The 18444-nt window shown below is 47.4% G+C and overlaps 1 pseudogene; it reads right to left on the bottom strand.

Moving 5' to 3' along the window:
- Positions 1–1197: 1197 nt before the first annotated feature.
- Positions 1198–7775, bottom strand: LOC117595357 (annotated as a pseudogene).
- Between the last annotated feature and the right edge of the window lie 10669 nt (positions 7776–18444).

The raw sequence follows: 18444 nt of genomic DNA, 5'->3' as shown, positions 1-18444 counted from the left end.
TCCTGTCACCTGACCCAGCCTGCTAAGATAATCGAAACATGATGACGTCTCACACTGACATGTGTAGCAGCCAATAATGTAATAACTACTGTTAATGTAATAGCAGCCAGTAACTAATAAATGTTCCATTCTTATTGTAATAAAAGTCAATAATGTTATTTACCAATAATGTAATAACGTTTTGCCCTTTGCTATTACATTATTGGCTGGGTTAACAAAAAAATAATTAAAACTGTAATAATTGGACCTGGTAATGTAATAATATACTAATATCACTGTATGTTTCATTTATTAATTGTCAGACTTCTATAACACCCTCACTGTTGCCTCTTTCAAATAGCGGCTCAAAGACCGGACCAACCCTGACTCCTGAATCTTAGTCCTCACTCTGAGAAAAACACACAACTCACACTCTCTCTTCTTGAATAGATATTTCAAATAAAAATGTTTAACTTAACGCATGGCTATTACTGTACTCTTCCATTTTCAATGGTATAAACAGCTATTATTTGTTATATTCTGTAAAATGACACATTTAATTATGAAAACACTGGAGAGAGTTAACCTGGAGGCAATATCTAATGGCAATACCTAAAAAAGAGAGAATAATCGTTTTTTTCCCTATCTTTGAGGGCTCATGACTAGGTGTCTAGGAATCAAATATCTACACAAAATCACCATACAATGTTGACTGTTCGTGACCCACTAAACATACAACCAATGCTCAAATAGAAACAGGTGTTACATCCTCTGTTTGCTGTCCCTGCCTTGGACCCCAGCCATTGAAGGGGGCATGTTGAAGGGGCTTGTCCGGGATCGGTAGACACCCGTGGTCCACATGTTGGGAAGGGCTGGTTTCTTTTGTTGCTTGTGCTGTTGTCACAATGGCTGCATTGCTGGTGATGATCATTACAGCCCCATCAGCAGACCTATTAGGGCAGTGTGGCTAAGTAGACCTAGGGAGGATGAGTGATCACTATTCACTGGCAGTGACTAAAAATCAGGTTGAGGCGTTGTGTCTGGGAAGCTCTCGTGGTTAGAGTAGTCTTACCTCCCATTGTGGCGAGTCCTAGACAAACAGGTTAGTGGTGCCGTTAGCTCTCCTACGCGTCGTGAGGGGGAAGACAAGGACGTTGCTCCAATCTGATCCCAGGTCTAGCCGGATATCAAGTTTAGATGCTCGTATTAAAGAGCCAATCACACGGCTCCAGATGGAGGAGCAGGCTGTTTAGAGCCAATCACACGGCTCCAGATGGAGGAGCAGGCTAAACAGACAGAAAACAGTTTTAAATGAGAGGTCAGGAAAATGGAGCTTGAGGCCGTGTATAGGTCGCAGCAACTGGATATCGTCCTGCGCTAGATTTTTCACCCTTGTCTTTAGACCACACCTCCACATCAGGTCAGTCAACTGACCGGTTTGATATCAGCAAAAACATTCAACTAGTTCCACCATTTAGAGTGTCCAAAGTAGATGGCTATTTTGGTGTGTTTGAATGCTTTGCTGCCTCATTAAAATAGCTCAAAGAGGTTTGGCCATTACTCTTACAGTGTAAACTTTGGTAAAGCACATGATGTTGTGTCCGTGTTAGAGCTTAAGGATAGTTTGAAGTAGTACTGTGTTAAGAATGCAATTTTCTGTGCATATGAGTTGGTCCCTGAAGCCTACTGGCAGAAGTTTTGGAACCATAAAAAGGCCCACATAGGTGCTATGTGGAGTTTGCTCAGGAGTTAAAAAATTGTCTCTGGATCGATTAGTGTACCTAAAAGAACAGAAGGTGGCGACGTTGTCCCACGCTGCAGTGCTTGCTGACAAGTTTGCACTAACGCATAAGACAACATTTAATATGCCCCTTACTGGATTTGGGAGCAGAGTCCCAGCAGGTACTACACCAGTCAAACACACCTCACTTCCTTCTCCACATGGTCCTAATGAAGAGTGAGAATGCTTTCACCGCCACAGAAAAGGCTGATTATGGCTGATTTCGTGAAGCTGCAACGTAGCCAGGTCTCATCACACAACTCCTTCTAAACCAGTGGGGTAGTGAAGACTATGCCTATTGCTCAGGAGAACTTCTCTATTGTGTTGTGTCCATCCCCTGATCCAAGTTATGATCCTTTCATATCTACTGGATCAGTGTCACTAGATGACGATCCGGACACGCATCTGCCTATTGGAATACTAAGAGATTCCGGAGCATCACAGTCCGTCATCCTCTCGGATGTTTTGCCTGGTTTGGTGAGTCGTTGTGTGGCTACAGGGTAGTGTTGTCATTGTGTGGCTACAGTGTAGTGTTGTCATTGTGTGGCTACAGTGTAGTGTTGTCATTGTGTGGCTACAGTGTAGTGTTGTCATTGTGTGGCTACAGTGTAGTGTTGTCATTGTGTGGCTACAGTGTAGTATTGTCACTGTGTGGCTACAGTGTAGTATTGTCATTGTGTGGCTACAGTGTAATGTTGTCATTGTGTGGCTACAGTGTAGTATTGTCATTGTGTGGCTACAGTGTAGTCTTGTCATTGTGTGGCTACAGTGTAGTGTTGTTGTTGTGTGGCTACAGTGTAGTGTTGTCATTGTGTGGCTAAAGTGTAGTGTTGTCGTTGTGTGGCTACAGTGTAGTGTTGTCGTTGTGTGGCTACAGTGTAGTGTTGTCATTGTGTAGCTACAGTGTAGTGTTGTCATTGTGTGGCTACAGTGTAGTGTTGTCATTGTGTGGCTACAGTGTAGTATTGTCACTGTGTGGCTACAGTGTAGTATTGTCATTGTGTGGCTACAGTGTAGTGTTGTCATTGTGTGGCTACAGTGTAATGTTGTCATTGTGTGGCTACAGTGTAGTATTGTCATTGTGTGGCTACAGTGTAGTCTTGTCATTGTGTGGCTACAGTGTAGTGTTGTCGTTGTGTGGCTACAGTGTAGTGTTGTCATTGTGTGGCTAAAGTGTAGTGTTGTCGTTGTGTGGCTACAGTGTAGTGTTGTCATTGTGTGGCTACAGTGTAGTGTTGTCGTTGTGTGGCTACAGTGTAGTGTTGTCGTTGTGTGGCTACAGTGTAGTGTTGTCGTTGTGTGGCTACAGTGTAGTGTTGTCATTGTGTGGCTACAGTGTAGTGTTGTCGTTTGTGTGGCTACAGTGTAGTGTTGTCATTGTGTGGCTACAGTGTAGTGTTGTCATTGTGTTGCTACAGTGTAGTGTTGTCATTGTGTGGCTACAGTGTAGTGTTGCGAGGGATTGAGATGGACTGTGTTCTAGTGCCTGTGCACTATGTATAATTGACATTAGTTACATTGCGGATATTTCAAATTAGCTCATTTCTATTGGCCAGGGTTGAAAAGAGATTCGGCTTGTTCCTGCAGGACCTGTCACACCTGTCAGATCACCAGGAAGCCTAACCGGGTCATCACACCGGCTCCTTTCTACATGATTCCAGTTATGGGTGAGCCATTTGAGAAAGTCACAGTAGACTGTTGGCCCATTACTTAAAACAAGTCAGGAAATCAGCACCTGTCAACGATTATGTGTGCTGCCACCCATTATTCCCATTACCTCTTCAAAAAATCACATCCAAGGGAGTAGTGTCAGCGTTGACTAAATTATTTGCCACTTTTGGTCTGCCTAAAGTAATTCTGGCAGACCAGGGTTCAAATTTAATGGCCAATTTGTTTGCTCATGTGGACAATCACAAGGTGTCCAGTGCTTATCATCTGGAGAGTCAGGGAGCCTTGTTACGAAGTCCATTTTACAAAAATATTGTATGGACACTAAAAACAACTGGGATGAAGGCGATCCTTTTGTTTTATTTGCAATGAGAGAATCAATGGCCCTGCGGAGCGGAGTTTTGGACACACGGTTAGGGGTCCAATGAAAGTTGTGAAGGAACATGTATTGAACAAAAACAAGTTCCCCCAAAAAAGGTGTTGGATTATGTAAGTCTAATTCGTGAGCGCTTTCATGCTGGCTGAAAAGAAAAGCTGACTTCCATACAGAGGCGAATGAAGGGGCGTTATGATCGCAAGGTTGTTTCACGTTCCCTACAGCCTGGAAACCACGTTCTGGTGCTGTTGCCTGTGCTTGGATCGTCTCTGCGTGTTTTACAGGCCGGTACAGAGTGGATAAAAAGCTAAGTGAGACTGATTATGTTATAAGGACTGCTGACCAGAAATGTTGATGTCGCGTGTCACGTAAAACTCTTCAAATTGCGTTGATGATTCCTGTCTCTCCTGTGGCTGCAGTTGTCGTGGTTCCCCAGTCTGTTGGTGTATTGAGGATGACGTAATTTTTCGTAACCTCAGCAGAGTCAGGGTGTTTCCTGCATAGAGGATTTTTTGGCGCCACCCAAAGAGGTTTTAGCGAGCACCAAAGGAAAATCACCAGCGCCAAAATGATAAGAATTGAAAAAACAAATCCTCTCCAAATGTGTTTTATAGCAATTTATCAAACAACTGCTGAACAAGCAGAACATAAACCGAAGGCTAGTGAGATCCTCTAACCGACGTAATTTCCCCATGTTGGTTATTTTGGTTTTTCCTGTTAATACTCTCCCCTTAAAAACGTAATTTGTGTAGTCACATGACTCTCCCCGTCCAGTCTGCGGCATGGAAGCAACATGGAGAACTCAAACGCAGAGTCAACTGAGCAACTAGTAGCAAAGAAAAACGCAACGTCGGTCGTTTGGACACATTTTGGATTCAGTAAAGACGACACCCAACAAAAGGTCAAATGTAAACATGGAAAAACAGTTTTCCATTGTCCCAGGAGACGGGACCCACAACTTAGGAGGGGGCAGGATGGGTGTGTCTTTTAGGAAATAACTGTTATATTTTCTGTTTTAAAAAACCTTTATTAATTCTGTCAAATCTGGGACATTGTATTTCAATTACAGAATCAGGAATATTTTGTCAACAATTAAATACAAATTCTAAAGACATCAACGCTTACAAACATCAAAGATAACCAGATGAATGATTGCAAAATATGGTTTTACAGACCAGTGTGGTGATTCATTCTATTGATTAGTGACTCTAGTTTACAGGTTACATCTTCAGTGGTTTTTAATCAGGAATATTTACAATCATATGATATATTTACTCACTACTAGAGAGTTATTGTCAGTGTTTTACTACGGTGTGTCCTACTGAACATGACCATGATTAGAGTGAAACATCATGTTGTGTTTGACCCAGGGACCATCTGACACAGAGACACTGAGGAGTCAATATAATTAACCCTGAACCCTGGATAGAGGGGCTCAGTGAATGTGGTGTTGAATGTGTACAGGTGGGTCAGTGTGTCAGAGGAGACCCTGTAGAAGGACAGAGTGCCGGCTGGCCAGTCTAGATACACTCCTACTCTGTGGGAGTCTGAGGAGGTGACAGGTATGTCAGATGTCTTCTTATTGTGTCAGGCAGAGTAACAGTCACCATAACAGTACAGACTCCAGGACTTGTCATTGTATCCAAGACAACAGTCATCACCCCCTCCTCTCCTGTTCATTCCTTTATACGACACTCCTATCACAGCCCCTCCCCCACTCCACTCTACCTCCCAGTAACAGTGTCCAGACAGACCCTCTCTACACAACACCTGTGGCCAGTCCTCAAATCTCTCTGGGTGATCAGGATAATGCTGCTCCTCTCTCGTCCATGTCATCTTTCTGTTCTCCTCAGACAGAGAGAGGTTTCGGTTTACTGTGTTTGGGTCCAGTGTGAGATCACAGACATCTGATGGATGATACCAAGAGACAATATTACACATCATTGTCATCATCATTCACATTATATACACACATGCTTGTTTTATTTATTTAATGTCACATACTGGAAATGAAGACAATCAGACAGAAAAAGGAAACGCACACAAGCATAATGAAACAAACACTTTGTAACGAATACGCTCTGGAGACAGGAATAAGTGAATCAAGCTTGGAGCAGGCGCACAGATGGCTCTAGGGACGGGGGGGTCATGACCCCCCAAGATTCATAGAGACCCGATCCATCCCCCGCCCTCACTATCACTACGAAAGGTGAAAGAAATCGGTAAAACAGAGGACTAACCAGTGTTAACACTCTCTCTGTGTGTGTGTGCTACGACTCCTGAGTGACGCGTCGCCGGGGTCCTATGAGGAGCTGGTAGGTGCCTCAATCGTGCCTGTAGGAGCGGTAACCGGTTACCATAGTGATCATATACCATCTATGACTAAGCTGAGTCTGTGATTTTCTGAACTGAATCGACTGTATAAATGCCACATAAAGGCAATGAAGAGACAAAAAACAATCACCTCGTGTTTTCACAAACCAAACAATGTAAGTATCCTATTCCTGTTGACTTTCCCAGATGTGGCAGATTAGATTTGTTAAGGGGAATAGCTAGTCTGACAATAATGGCAAGAAGGCTTTTGCACTTAGCAAACACAGCAAAATGTGGAGACCATAACTATGCATTTAGGTGAGTGGACAGAGGCAAATAATGAATGAACACAAAAGGAATGGTTGGATTAATCAAACAATTTATCGTCGTCAGGAAATAATGTTTAATCTTATCATTTAACCTATTGTACTGTATAAATTGACTGAGGTATGTTCACTGTTGTGTAAGCCACTAAAGAAAGTATTATAACAAGTAAATGTGTGTGGTGCAAAGTTTATGCAAACAACAAATAAAGGCCTACATAAACTTTTGACCTCCTCTTATAGCAGGAAATCATGTTGTTTTATTGTACGGAGCAACGGAGGATATAGATTCTTAAATTAAATTAAATATGATGAAAAACATTTCTTAATATGTCATACATCATTTGAAAGATATTTCTAATCTATAAATTGCAACAAACTTGTAATTAACACTTACATTTATAATGTTGAGTTATTCTTAGACATTTGAAATAGTAGTTTTAGCCATTAATGTATATTTCACATTGTTTTGAAATTCTATAGAGGTATAGAGGGTTAACTGAAATTATAAGATTTAAAATGTTGTCCTCCTGGCCTGCAGGCAATTTCTGATGACAGTAAGGCAGGCCCAAGTCAGTCAAGTGAGGATCTGAGGAGGGCAGCCACAGTAGAAAAAGACAGCATGAGGAAGGAGAGACAGTAGAATTACAGACAGAAGAAGCAGGGACAGAACAACAAAGAGGGACCGGAGGCAACACAGAGGGAGAGGATGTTGACATGATAATGACATATACAAAGTCAAATCAACCTGGCCCCTGTTTTGAGAGAAATGCTCCCTGAAGTCAGGTGCCTATTTGATCAGGTAGAGACATTAGTAAGATTGTTGATGGTGGTGCCCATATCATCTGCTGAGGCAGAGTGCAGTTTTAGTGGGTTATGCAGGTTGAAAACTTGGTTGCGATCAACCATGACTCAAGAAAGACTCAATGGCATTGCTGTGTGCCATATTCACCAAGAGAGGCTTGACAGACTGGACGGACAAGAAATTGCCCAGCAGTATGTTCAGGGTAATGAAAGGAGGAGAGATGCTTTTGGGCCCTTCATTGAGTAAATTTGTTTGGCTGCACTAGACGGAATTTCTCATACTCTGTATACTTACTTTTATTTATGTAAATATGTTGTTTGTTATTTTATTTTATTTATTTTTTATTTTTTGCAAATAGGTTCTTAGATTTTTTGTTCATAATGATATACTTTGTATGCTGAGATAAGCAAATGTTTAAATAAAACATACTTCAAGTGAAGTTTTTGTGGGTGATTGGCATACTAGTCAAATAACAGTCTGATCATGCATTGCTAGTGGTTATCAGGTAGGCCTTCGTTTACCTTTGTTCATTGTTGTTTATCCATGATTTCAAATAAGAATCCCCCAATGGCTTTTTAGTGCAAATCATTAGCCCAAATTACGCAAAGTAACTACTTCAGCACGAGTTAAAGCCCAAATTATGCAAAATAACGAATTGAGTTTAAATCATTTGCTGACAGCTTGGTCCCCCCAATTAAAAAATCCTATCTGCGCCCCTGAAGAGTGTACATTATCAATGAAGGAGTTTATTTAGTTATGAACTCTGTTTATATGGTCATTTAGCTCTTCCTTATGGACATCCCATAACTAGTAAATACAGCAGAGTACTTTTAGTTTGTCCTTTTTACACATTTGCTAATGACTCTCTTTAACTACTCAATATATTAACAATAGAACACAGGAAAAATTTATTTCTATGACAGTTGACAAGCCTGTAAGCAACCTGCCAGAGGACAAGACAGTTGGTTACCTACCAGACAACAAGACAGTAGGTTACCTACCAGAGGACAAACAGTAGGTTACCTACCAGAGAACAAGACAGTAGGTTACCTACGAGAGGACAAGACATTAGGTTACCTACCAGAGATCAACACAGTAGGTTACCTACCAGAGGACAAGACAGTAGGTTACCTACCAGAGGACAAGACAGTAGGTTACCTACCAGAGGACAAGACAGTAGGTTACCTACCAGAGGACAAGACAGTAGGTTACCTACCAGAGATCAAGACAGTAGGTTACCTACCAGAGGACAAGACAGTAGGTTACCTACCAGAGTACAAGACAGTAGGTTACCTACCAGAGGACAAGACAGTAGGTTACCTACCAGAGTGACATAAGTGACAAAGTGGTTTCTCATCAGAATGTGCCCAACTAGAACAACCGGTCCAACCAGGTACAAACTGTGTTCTTGTCTGTTACATGACTGTACATGATTACTGTCAGATACAGATACCAGAGGGACAGGAGGGAACACAGCAACACAGAGCAGGTAAACAGGGAAACTACATACTTCATGGTGAGTACTAGACATTCATGGTTATGGACATTAATATCACAGAGTCAGTTATCTGAAGTAATGATGTGGTACTGAGGAGGATTAAAGACCTATAGGTTCCAGTAGTAATGATGTGGTACTAAGGAGGATTAAAGACCTATAGGTTCCAGTAGTAATGATGTGGTACTGAGGAGGATTAAAGACCTATAGGTTCCAGTAGTAATGATGTGGTACTGAGGAGGATTAAAGACCTATAAGTTCCAGTAGTAATGATGTGGTACTGAGGAGGATTAAAGACCTATAGGTTCCAGTAGTAATGATGTGGTACTGAGGAGGATTAAAGACCTATAGGTTCCAGTAGTAATGATGTGGTACTAAGGAGGATTAAAGACCTATAGGTTCCAGTAGTAATGATGTGGTACTGAGGAGGATTAAAGACCTATAGGTTCCAGTAGTAATGATGTGGTACTGAGGAGGATTAAAGACCTATAAGTTCCAGTAGTAATGATGTGGTACTGAGGAGGATTAAAGACCTATAGGTTCCAGTAGTAATGATGTGGTACTGAGGAGGATTAAAGACCTATAGGTTCCAGTAGTAATGATGTGGTACTGAGGAGGATTAAAGACCTATAGGTTCCAGTAGTAATGATGTGGTACTGAGGAGGATTAAAGACCTATAGGTTCCAGTAGTAATGATGTGGTACTGAGGAGGATTAAAGACCTATAAGTTCCAGTAGTAATGATGTGGTACTGAGGAGGATTAAAGACCTATAGGTTCCAGTAGTAATGATGTGGTACTGAGGAGGATTAAAGACCTATAGGTTCCAGTAGTAATGATGTGGTACTGAGGAGGATTAAAGACCTATAGGTTCCAGTAGTAATGATGTGGTACTGAGGAGGATTAAAGACCTATAGGTTCCAATAGTAATGATGTGGTACTGAGGATTAAAGACCTATAGGTTCCAGTAGTAATGATGTGGTACTGAGGAGGATTAAAGACCTATAGGTTCCAGTAGTAATGATGTGGTACTGAGGAGGATTAAAGACCTATAGGTTCCAGTAGTAATAATGTGGTACTGAGGAGGATTAAAGACCTATAGGTTCCAGTAGTAATGATGTGGTCATCAAACTTTGATTGTCGTTCTGTATTGGAAGGCTTTCAGTTATATACCCAATGCATTCATACAGCAGAACAAAAACAACAAAGAACACGATTGATTTTCTATAGTTGTTAATTGAAAATCACAGAATGTCGCATCGCATCATCTTCCGCTCATCCGGGGCCGGGTCGCGGGGGCAGCAGTCTAAGCAGGGATGCCCAGACTTCCCTCTCCCCAGACACTTCCTCCAGCTCTTCCGGGGGGACACCGAGGCGTTCCCAGGCCAGCCGGGAGACATAGTCCCTCCAGCGTGTCCTAGGTCTTCCCCGGGGTCTCTTCCCGGTGGGACGGGACCGGAACACCTTCCCAGGAAGGCGTTGCGGAGGCATCCGAAACAGATGCCCAAGCCACCTCAGCTGACCCCTCTCGATGTGGAGGAGCAGCGGCTCTACTCTGAGCTCCTCCCGGGTGACCGAGCTTCTCACCCTATCTCTAAGGGATCGCCCAGCCACCCTGCGGAGAAAGCTCATTTCGGCCGCCTGTATCCGGGATCTTGTCCTTTCGGTCATGACCCAAAGCTCATGACCATAGGTGAGAGTAGGAACGTAGATTGACCGGTAAATCGAGAGCTTCGCCTTGCGGCTCATCTCTTTCTTTACCACGACAGACCGATACATCGACTGCATTACTGCAGAAGCTGCACCGATCCGTCTGTCAATCTCCCGTTCCATCCTTCCCTCACTCGTGAACAGGACCCCTAGATACTTAAACTCCTCCACTTGAGGCAGGCACTCTCCACCAACCTGAAGTGGGCAAGCCACCCTTTTCCGACTGATGACCATGGCCTCGGATTTGGAGGTACTGATTTTCATCCCCACCGCTTCACACTCGGCTGCAAACCGTCCAAGTGCATGCTGAAGGTCCTGGCTTGAAGGGGCCAACACGACAACATCATCCGCAAAGAGCAGAGACGAAATCGTGTGGTCCCCAAACCTGACACCCTCCGGCCCCTGGCTGCGCCTAGAAATTCTGTCCATAAAAATTACGAACAGAACCGGTGACAAAGGGCAGCCCTGCCGGAGTCCAACATGCACAGGGAACAAGTCTGACTTACTGCCGGCAATGCGGACCAAGCTCCTGCTTCGGTCGTACAGGGACCTGACAGCCCTTAGCAAAGGACCCAGGACCCCATATTCCCGAAGCACTCTCCACAGGATGCCGCGAGGGACACAGTCGAATGCCTTTTCCAAATCCACAAAACACATGTGGACTGGTTGGGCAAACTCCCATGAACCCTCCATCACCCTGTAGAGGGTATAGAGTTGGTCCAGTGTTCCACGGCCTGGACGAAAACCACACTGTTCCTCCTGAATCCGAGGTTCTACTATCGGCCGTATTCTCCTCTCCAGAACCCTGGCATAGACTTTCCCGGGGAGGCTGAGAAGTGTGATCCCCCTATAGTTAGAACACACCCTCCGGTCCCCCTTCTTATAAAGAGGGACCACCACCCCGGTCTGCCATCCCAGAGGCACTGTCCCCGACTGCCACGCGATGTTGCACAGGCGTGTCAACCAAGACAGCCCCACAACATCCAGAGACTTGAGGTACTCAGGGCGGATCTCATCCACCCCCGGTGCCTTGCCACCGAGGAGTTTCTTAACCACCTCGGTGACTTCAGCCCGGGTGATGGACGAGTCCACCTCTGAGCCCTCATCCCATGCTTCTTCAATGGAAGACGTGACGGCGGGATTGAGGAGATCCTCGAAGTACTCCTTCCACCGCCCGACGACATCCCCAGTTGAGGTCAACAGCTGCCCACCTCTACTGTAAACAGCGTTGGTAGGGCACTGTTTCCCTCTCCTGAGGCGCCGGATGGTTTGCCAGAATCTCTTCGAGGCCAGCCGATAGTCCTTCTCCATGGCCTCACCGAACTCCTCCCAGGCCCGAGTTTTTGCCTCCACAACCACCCGGGCTGCAGTCCGCTTGGCCTGTCGGTACCCGTCAGCTGCCTCTGGAGTCCCACAAGCCAACCATGCCTGATAGGACTCCTTCTTCAGCTTGACAGCATCCCTTACTTCCGGTGTCCACCACCGGGTTCGGGGATTGCCGCCTCGACAGGCACCGGAGACCTTACGGCCACAGCTCCGAGCGGCCGCTTCGACAATGGCGGTGGAGAACATGGTCCACTCGGACTCAATATCTCCAGCCTCCCTCGGGATCCAGTCAAAGCTCTGCCGGAGGTGGGAGTTAAAGATCTCTCTGACAGGAGACTCGGCCAGACGTTCCCAGCAGACCCTTACAGTACGCTTGGGCCTGCCGAGTCTGTCCAGCTTCCTCCCCCGCCATCGGATCCAACTCACCACCAGGTGGTGATCAGTTGACAGCTCCGCCCCTCTCTTCACCCGAGTGTCCAAGACATGTGGCCGCAAGTCAGATGAAACGACAACAAAGTCGATCATCGACCTGCGGCCTAGGGTGTCCTGGTGCCACGTGCACTGATGGACACCCTTATGCTTGAACATGGTGTTCGTTATGGACAAACTGTGACTAGCACAGAAGTCCAATAACTGAACACCGCTCGGGTTCAGATCAGGAGGGCCGTTCCTCCCAATCACGCCCCTCCAGGTGTCACTGTCGTTGCCCACGTGGGCGTTGAAGTCCCCCAGTAGAACGATAGAGTCCCCAGTCGGAGCACTTTCCAGCACCCCTCCCAGAGACTCCAAGAAGGTTGGGTACTCTGCACTGCCGTTCGGCCCGTAGGCACAAACAACAGTGAGAGACCTATCCCGACCCGTAGGCGCAGGGAAACGACCCTCTCGTTCACCGGGGTAAACTCCAACACATGGCGGCAGAGCTGGGGAGCTATAAGCAAACCCACACCAGCCCGCCGCCTCTCACCATGGGCAACTCCAGAGTGGTGAAGAGTCCATCCTCTCTCAAGGAGTGTGGTTCCAGAGCCCAAGCCGTGCGTAGAGGTGATCCCGACTACCTCTAGTCGGAACCTCTCAACCTCACGCACCATCTCAGGCTCCTTCCCCGCCAGCAAGGTGACATTCCACGTCCCTAGAGCTAGTTTCCGTGTCCGGGGATCGGGTTGTCTAGGCCCCCGCCTTCGACTGCCACCCGATCCTCTCTGCACCGGCCCCTTATGGTCCCTCCTGTGGGTGGTGAGCCCACGGGAGGGCGGCCCCATGTCGCTCGTTCGGGCTGGGCCCGGCCGGGCCCCATGGGGAAAGGCCCGGCCACCAGGCGCTCGCGAACGAGCCCCAACCCCGGGCCTGGCTCCAGGGTGGGGCCCCGGCTGCGCCATGCCGGGCGACGTCACAGGACACAAATTATTTATCATCATTAAGGGGTTTTTGAACCGCTCTTAGTCTGACCCGTCGCCTAGGACCTGTTTGCCTTGGGAGACCCTACCAGGGGCATATAGCCCCAGACAACATAGCTCCTAGGGTCACTCGGGTACTCAAACCCCTCCACCACGTTAAGGTGGCAGTTCAAGGAGAGGAAAATCACAGAATGTCTGTAATAATAATAGTAAAGCCAAGAGCACATAAGCAGAGTGTTCAGATGTTAAGTAAAGTAAACTTCAGGAAATGTTGAGTAAAAAAAAATTGTATTTCCTCATTCACAGACTAGTGATGTTGATCACTAAACCTAATGAACTGAATGGAATGCAGGAGAGTGAGTTTTTACTAATACTGCAGTCCGTGTTTTATTAGCATGCAATTATTCGGTAATAGATGTTTTAGATTTTCCGTTTAGTGACACTACAAAAGTGGGTCTACCCTCCCAGCACCCCTTGTCTTATGATATCTATTATACAGTAAGTCAACTGTATAACTACATTAATTAGCTAACAATCCAGCTGCCAATAATTTACTGTAATTTCATAGGCAATTTATTTTACTGTGTATGCCTGCCAGTTTGTGTTTCTTAAGTAAGCAAAGAGTACAAGATTAAGTTGATTAAGGCTGTAAGAACTGTGACACTGTAGTTACAGGACTTCTCAAAGTCCGGACTCTAGTCCGGATCCGGAGGGAATTTAATCCGGACACGCTTCCATTTCGTATTTCAACCATAGACTGAAAAAAAATATGGACGAAGTGTCCGTGACGCCACCCGTAGGTTTGTGAAAAGCAGTTATATTTCGTGGAGCTCCGCCCCCTAGAAGGGCTTTAGCTCCTAGTGGTTCACCCATGCCGCGTCAGCGGCCGTACTGAAAACTCATTATGCAAGATGCATCAGCCAATCAGGGCACGTCTGCCCCTATATATGACCCGTGAGCCCAGAGAACGTCCTCCCTTTTTATTCAGCAATCGCTTGTTGAATACGTCTGATTACTCTCAGCCTGAGAATATTTTTTTGCCGTCGACATTCTTCATAATGAAGAAATTTTTCGCCACCGCTTGCCGCTGCGCCGATCTGTCTCCGGACCAGTATCCCCATCCTGCATGTGTTTCCTGCCTGGGACCGGCCCACGCTCGTGACGGCCCACGCTTGCTCCTCCTGCGCCGTCCTGTCCCTCCCTACACGTGTGGAGAGGGCAGCCTACTTTCAGCAGGAGGTGGACGTCCCCGCCGTGTTGAGCTCCTGCGACGACAACGACGAGGACGACATGCTGTCAGAGGAGGACGGTTCTACGCAGGACCGCACTCCCCTGACGCAAGCGAACCCGCTCCCTTCCCTCGTGGGTTGTGGTGGCAGTTCCCACGCCTCTCCTTCTCTCCGGGGAGAATTCGAGGATGACTTTTCTTCCGCCGCCTCTCTCCGTCCGCCCCCTCTCCACGTGGAGTTTGCGGGTATGATTGAGAGAGCAGCTCTCCATATCCAGTTGCCTTTGCCTCCCCTGCCTACGCCGAAGCAGCCTTCAGATATGTCCTTCGGTTCCTGGGCTGAGCGAGTTAAACCGGTGGACTCCCCTGCTCCTGAAGTCCATGGTTTTAAAGGCTTCGCCGAGGGTTCCTGGTCTGCTCCAGCATCTGCCAGGGCGCCCGTCAGATCCTATGCCACCTTCACCAAGGTCCATGGTCGTCTCGCTCCTATCAGCTCTGCCACTCCGCCGTTGGAACCCGAGCTGGCCGCGCACTTCCTTCCTTCCTGGGGCTGGTCCGGTAAGAAGCCTGCCCTGCCGTCTACCAAGGACCGTTTCTCAGGACAGCTTTGGGACAAAGTTTATGTTCTGGGATCTCAAGCCCTGGCCGCGGCGAACAACGTTGCTCTCCTCGCGTCAGCGGCTTCCCACATCTTGGACCGTTCACCTTCCCCGTCGTCACGTGACATCGAGGAAGTAGCAGCTAATCTCAAGGCGATCCTTCACCTTAACCAGGCCCAGACAGTCTGCGCGGGGCGCTCTGTGGCGTCTGCTGTCGTCAGTCACCAGGTCTTCACGGACGCATCCCTCCAAGGATGGGGCGGGGTGTGCCTGGGCCAGGCAGTCGGAGGTGTGTGGCCTCCCGGCACCGCCACATCAACCTGCTGGAGCTGGACACGGTCTTTTTGGTGCTGATGCATTTCTCAGACCTAGTCGAGGGCCGCGATGTCCTGATTCGCTCGGACAATCGGGCCACGGTCGCTTACATCAATCGCCAAGGGGGGGTCAAGTCTCCTGCTCTCCACCGGGCAGCGACGCAGCTCTGGCTATGGGCTTGTGCCCATTTCCGCTCCCTAACTGCTGCCCACATTCCGGGTCATCTGAATGTGGGCGTGGACATGATGTCTCGGAGCGGCCTCCATCACGACGAATGGCGTCTCCACCCAGACATCGTCTCCCTCATCTGGCTGAGATTTGGGGAAGCTCAGGTGGACCTGTTTGCGTCCAGGCGGAACGCACACTGTCGCCTGTGGTTCTCCCTGTCTCAGGCGGATCACCCCCCTCTGGGGGTGGACGCATTCGCGCACCACCCCTGGCCCCGGAGCCTCTAGTACGCGTTCCCTCCGCAACGCTGCATAGCGCGCCTGCTGGCTCGGATCAGGACGGAGGGGCTTCGGGTCATCCTGGTGGCACCCGACCGCCCCACAGCCATCTGGTATCCGGAGATGATCCAGCTGCTGGTGGACCGTCCGTGGTCAATTCCGCCCAGACAGGACGCGCTGTCCCAAGTGGATTGCTCGATTCTACACCCTCCAGTGCTCTCAGGAGCCCTCAAGGTCTGGCACCTGAGCGGGTCAGGTTCTTGAAGAGGGGTTTGTCCGATGCCATGGTGCGCACCATCCAGGGCGCTAGGGCATCGTCTACATCCAAATTATATTCCTCTCGCTGGAATATGTTTGTATCATGGTGCGCGCAGAGGTCCTCGGACCCTTCGTGTTGTCCTGTGGGAGAGGTTCTGTCATTTCTGCAGTATCTCTTCGATATGGATAGGTCTCCTTCGACCATCCGCGGCTACGCATCTGCCATCCCTGCTGCCATGAAGGTTTTGCTGGAAATACTGTTTTCAGCCATCCTCTTCTTCGCCGTTTCCTTTCGGGGACGAGCCGTCTGCGCCCGGATGGTCAGACTGGGCGCTCCTCAATGGGACCTGGCTAAGGTGCTGGGCGCTCTCTGCGCACCCCCATTCGAGCCCTTACAACAGTGCTCTCTCAAGTTGCTTTCCCTTAAGACTGCCCTGCTGGTCGCTCTGTGCTCTGCCAAACGAGTGAGTGATCTCTGTGCTCTGCCAAACGAGTGAGTGATCTCCGTGCTCTCTCTGTGCGCCCCGGATGCTTGGCCATCAGAGAGGACTTGGGTTGTGCTACGTTGAGACCTAACTCATCCTTCGTGCCGAAAAGTATCAAGAGTTCTTTTCGGTCAAGGACCATTGAATTGCAGGCCTTCTTCGAGAGGCTTCACTGTTTGTGCCCGGTACGTGCTCTTGCCATGCACGTGGACTGCACCAGGTCTATCAGATTGACTCCCCAGTTGTTTGTTTGCTATGCAGACTCCTCGTTGGGTCATCCGCTCTACAAACATTGTCTGTCCCATTGGCTTTGTGACTGTATCACTTAGGCCTATGGAGCTTCCGTTGTTCCGGAGGGTCTCCGTGCACACTCCACGTGGGGTGTTGCTGCCTCTGGATGACATTTGCGCCGCGGCTTCGTGGTCATCGCCTTCGACGTTTGTCCGTTTTTATTTGTTGGACGTGTCTCCGTCTTCCCTCGTTCATTCTGTCATGGGGGCAGCTGCCCGGGACCTCTGAACCTACTCCTTTTTCATTTTCTTCTTATATCTTCATGCCCCTCATCTCGTGATGTGTGGTGCATGGACATATTTTTTGTGCGTTTGCGGGATGGATACGTTTCCCTCTCGTTTGAGTTCAACATCCCTTCTCCCTGCTTAGCTTATGTTCTTTCGCTATGCTGGGGGATTCCTTCATACGCATTCGAACATCTCCTTCATCTCCTGATGTTCGTTCATTTTTGGCTCGCTCGCTCCGCCGTGAACCACTAGGAGCTAAAGCCCCTCTAGGGGGCGGAGCTCCACGAAATGTAACGTTAGTTACCTATTGTAACTCTGGTTATATGAGTGGAGCGAAGCCCCCTAGACGTGTTACCCTGCCGTCCCATGAGTTATGCTGAATAATCTCGGGAGGACGTTCTCTGGGTTCACGGGTCATATATAGGGGCAGGCGTGCCCTGATTGGCTGATGCATCTTACATAATGAGTTTTCAGTATGGCCGCTGACGCGGCATGGGTGAACCACTAGGAGCTAAAGCCCCTCTAGGGGGCTTCGCTCCACTCATATAACTGGAGTTACAATAGGTAACTAACGTTTTAAAGCCTAAAGTGGGCGGAGCCAAGACAGTATTGCAGTATTGCTGTGAGCTTGTGTTTCATGCACAAACATGTCATATCAGCCAACGCGGCATTGCACATCTAGGTCATAGAGAGCTTTATTCAGTCCATTTAAAAAAAATATTTTGGCTGCCTCTCAAATCGGTCAAACCATATTTATTACCTAAGAAGTTCAAGTAAATGCGCTAGAAATCTGTGTTCATTCAGGTGTGCATTAGTTTATTGCATGGACGGAAAGCACTGACAACTCCAGGAATTTGCATCTGACGGTACATAAGCATATCTAACGTTAGTCTGTTCAGTGAGAGCAACGGTAGTGCAGAACGAGTGTAGCCTCTATATCTATAGACGTTTTACACGTTTTTAAATCTGGAATCTCCACACAAAAGCAACAAAATTGTCAGACATCCATGAGTGCATGTTCACAGAGGAAAACAACAGAAAAGCAGCCCTGGTTGTTCTCTTGATACTCGACAACGATGGAATACAAAGGCGTGGGCGAAGGTATAATGCGTGTATTAAATTGTATGAAATAATCCAGAAAACAAAGCAAGAACACGGCCGATATGTCCAGTTCAGCAGCTGGAATTAGCTGAGGAAGAAACGTGATGACTGGGTAACAGCTAACAGTAGACAAACAGCTAGTGAGAGCGAGTGAGACCAACTGCAGCAGAAATCCACCTGTCAGTCAACGGAGTGGACCACGCCCTTAATTATGCAGACATTTAAATATTAATCAACTAAACGGATGAGTTATACAAAAAAAAAACATAAAATGAATGTTAATTTGTTATACATGTTTATTAAAAACACATTTTGTAATTAGCAATA

Source organism: Esox lucius, chromosome 11, assembly GCF_011004845.1.
Source record: "Esox lucius isolate fEsoLuc1 chromosome 11, fEsoLuc1.pri, whole genome shotgun sequence".
NCBI classification, from domain to species: Eukaryota; Metazoa; Chordata; class Actinopteri; order Esociformes; family Esocidae; genus Esox; species Esox lucius.
The sequence above is the reverse complement of the archived record's forward strand: the minus strand, read 5'-3'. Positions and strand labels throughout refer to the sequence as shown.